The 3,977-nt window shown below is 37.9% G+C and overlaps 1 long non-coding RNA gene across 2 annotated transcripts; it reads right to left on the bottom strand.

Moving 5' to 3' along the window:
- Positions 1-1,963: 1,963 nt before the first annotated feature.
- On the bottom strand, positions 1,964-3,883 carry LOC110431566. Of its 2 annotated transcripts, XR_002448987.1 has the most exons (3): positions 3,740-3,883; positions 3,035-3,620; positions 1,964-2,281 (listed from the first exon to the last, which is right to left on the bottom strand). It is a non-coding gene; the product is annotated as an uncharacterized LOC110431566 (long non-coding RNA). The 2 variants fall into 2 exon arrangements; XR_002448986.1 differs by lacking the exon at positions 3,740-3,883 and having other exon boundaries at positions 3,035-3,641.
- Positions 3,884-3,977: the final 94 nt, after the last annotated feature.

Raw genomic sequence — 3,977 nt, 5'->3', positions numbered from 1 at the left:
GCTTGGCTGCGGACAGGGGCGGCGGCGGGAGTCGAAGAAACCGTGACGGGAGCGGCGTCGAGAGTCGCGTTACGGAGAACGTACATAGTAACGGAGCGATGGATGCTGGGGCTGAGTTGAAAAAATGAATAAGATTGGATTGGTGTGAGGATTTAAGTGCTTAATTGTCCCACCTTTATCTAAGACCATCAGATTAGAATTATGTGGGTTTGATTAGAGTTTGCATAGTTTGCATAGCTAGTTGGTTTTCATAGCATACGCTCTCATATATATATACCCAGGAGTTTTCTATACACCCAGGAGTAATTACTCCCAACTCTAGGATACGTCCAATTAGGAGAAGGTAAACGGGTTGAGTAGCTAATGGGTGAGAGAAAAAAATCGGGTGATGCATGCTGATTCCATAGAAAGCGGATCAGGTAAACTCTCTTCTTTTGACGTATGTCAGGTTGGTCGGTTGGGTATTTTTTTTAAAAAACGGCCGTACGCTTATGTAGTATGTATATATACATTATTACTTATTGAGTATATTGATTAAAGTATGCTCACATACGCACACTTTCAGAGTAGTATGTAGACGACATACCTTTTTTGTTCACGTACACATTAAAGGAGTATGTTCACATACGCACACTCACAATATGCTCACATACGCATATTTCAGGAGTATGCCCGCTAATTAGAGTATGTATTCATACTATTAGAAGCACGTATGTATTTATACTCAGAGTATATGCATATACTTTTTTCACAGGAGGAGTATGTGTACATACTATTTCATTATAGAAAGTATGTCCATATACCTAAATGTATAGTATGCATGTATACCTATACAATTATTTTATGTACGTCCATGTACTAATAGGAGTATGTGTATGGCCATCTTTCTTTATACGTACTAGTAGACAATGAGCGTGCTTGCATACACATCAACTCCCAATACGTGTATGGCTATGTACTAGTAGACAATCTTCTGAATGGAGTATATACAATCTTAAATTAAATATCTATACTTTAGAGAGTATGCGTACATACACGTTTATTGGAAAATTTGTATATACTAAATAAAAAAGTACGAGTACATACATGTTTTTAGAAGTACACACAAGTAGGAGTGTATTACATTACTATGTAGAAAAAGATGACTGTATTATTCTAAACCATAAGAGAGAAATTATAGATCCGGTATGGTAAAGGATTTGATGAGGCATGTTCAAATCATTCGAATGAAAAAGGCAAATCACCTTAAACATGCATGTACTAGCTAGATCGACTCAGATTGCGACTAAGAGCAACAAAGCAGAGCACAAATAAAGTATTGCGTAGATCGCTGATCAGACGATGGATAAATTAACACAGATCAGACTGGCCACATTCACCAGTGGATGAAAGAGGCAAGTCAAGGACCATGTCACCAGATGAGAGGAACGCCATCACTGGAGTAAAGGATTTGATGAAGCAAAAGTGAGATAATAAGATGATGGAATCAACCATCTCCTGATCTGCGTGCTACGAGGAGAATAAGATTAGGGATAATCAAATTGATCATATTATGAACAACGATATGAGTTTTAATCTACTATATCTAGACTGTATCAATGAACCGTGTTACCAAAATCTCAGATCGAAGCACACAGCATCGTAGCCAGTAGGCGGCGACAACGTCTTGGAACGAGAAAAGCGACGCCGCCGGCCGCACGGGCTGTGGCCCCTGCCCCTAGACGCCCGCAAATGACGATTGTATGTTGATCCTTATATTCATTATATATTAACGGGTCTGCTTAATTAATTCGCTAGTGGATTCTAGGCACCACGTTGGGAGACTCTTTCAAACTAGGTGGTGGGAGTAGTTACTCCCAGGGAGTAGAGAAAATTTATCATATATATATATATATATATATATAAAACTAGTATAGTGCCCGTGCTAACGCTACGGATTCATTTTAGGGTTGCACATCAAAACAACCAAACAATAGTATTTTTCCATGATTTAAGTCTCAGATAATTGTATATGACCATGTATGCTACACATAATATTAAAACTAAAATAAATCATAAAAGTAATAAATAAATCTACATGTGAAAGAATACAAGTTCACAAACATTCATGTCTAAGTCATCCATGTGTGTACATATGATTGTACATGCTCTTTCTCTGACTGCCTTGCCTCCCGTCCCTTGAACAGCTAATGATACCTTCCTCTCTAGATGTCCCTTTTGAACAGCTATTCTCCATTCAATTGTTCTCTTTTGATCCTCTCTTCAGGAGCAAGCAGACAGCCTACATGAGGATGCAGTTAGTGTACATTGATGAAAATGCTAGAGGAGAGTTCCTAATTTCTTCAACACAAAAGCAGGAGACAGCCTACATGAGGATGCAGGTAGTGTACATTAATGAAAATGCTAGAGAAGAGTTCCCAATTTCTTCAACACAAAAGCAGGAGCAATTAGTGTAAATCCAATTATATTTTGGTGGTTCAATAAAACCATAGAAACCTTATTGTAAAAAAAGCCATAGAAACCTTTTCTTTAAAAATAAATCATCTCTTTTAATAGAAAGATCAATAGCTTGAACATGGCCTTCGGGTTTGCAGGTCTCCATTTTCCACAAACTCCTAAACTTCCAAAGGCGCAGAAAAAAAGTATGCTGATGGTTGGAGGCCTTTACATATTCTACCAAAGATTCATGAGTCTTCACAATTTTGTTAATTATATTAGCTAAACTCATTCCCATGAGCCTATTCAAGAGTCTCCATTGTACTTGGGCAACAAACAAACGAAAATAAAGTAGCAGTCCAACTATTCAATACAGATAAATACATAATGTAACCCAGGTTACAACAATTTTTAGAAATACCACCATAATCCTTCTGTAGCCAAGATACGTTTAAACACACCTAATGAATTTTACCATGATGCTCCATGATCCAATGAATGTTGAAAAATCTTAATCTAAACATTTGTATTACTACACATTTGATGATGATTTGAAGTTTGAGCAAAGGAAATGAAAATGTGCAGTTGAGAGGTTTACCTTGCAATATCATAATTGACATGATGTGCCCCGGCCGACCGCGAGCCTTCCATGCACGACGCAGTGGAGCGAGTCTACTTTCACCATAACACTACACATGCAAACCATGGCCGCGGCATGCTTTTTAGCGACGGCCACCATTCGCATCCCTTTAAAGTTGTATATAAACTAGATTAACATATTCCTAGGAATAGGATTGCCAAAATACAAAGGTATCAACTTATTTAACCTCAATGTAAAGACCTTGGTGGCATGAAAAGGAACCTCCTACACTGATCAGATCTTGTTGTGGCTTTCTTCGACGCCTATTATATGGCCAACCAAACACACTTCCGAGAACTTCCTTTTTTTTCTCATCAAACTCGGACAACATGTGAAGCTTACAAATTAGTAACACAATGTAGATCTATCTTAGAAAAGCTTATGAAACAAACAAAATCTGAATTCTATCATCCCCTGGTTGGACGTCTCCATGATGTGCTGAATCAGGCTCCCCAATGAACTCCCACCAAGCTGCTTTTGTTGTATAGCATGAGAAGCCCAAGTCTCTCCTCACAAGCAGCTATGTAGTTGTTTGTCGAATGAACTACAATATAAATAAAAAACACAACATACCTTTTAAATTATATAAAAATCTAAGTAGAGGAGAGCACTAAAATAGCAACTATCTAAAAGGTATTATGTCTGAAATGGTAAAGTGAGGACCTATATATCCTGGATGGCTAGCTTGGGTTTTCAGGTATGTGGCCACATTAACACCAAATGAGCAGTGCCATCATCTACCAGCATGTTGCACATTTTACTTGCAAGTTTGTCTCCATTCAGAGAGAATGAAACCATATACATGGCAACAAACCCGTCAACAAAGTTCCATATACCTACAATTATTAAGGTATAAGAACAAACCTGTATCTGCATACCTGAATAACCATGATGAAGGCCA

Source organism: Sorghum bicolor, unplaced genomic scaffold, assembly GCF_000003195.3.
Source record: "Sorghum bicolor cultivar BTx623 unplaced genomic scaffold, Sorghum_bicolor_NCBIv3 super_1407, whole genome shotgun sequence".
Classification (NCBI taxonomy): Eukaryota; Viridiplantae; Streptophyta; class Magnoliopsida; order Poales; family Poaceae; genus Sorghum; species Sorghum bicolor.
The sequence above is the reverse complement of the archived record's forward strand: the minus strand, read 5'-3'. Positions and strand labels throughout refer to the sequence as shown.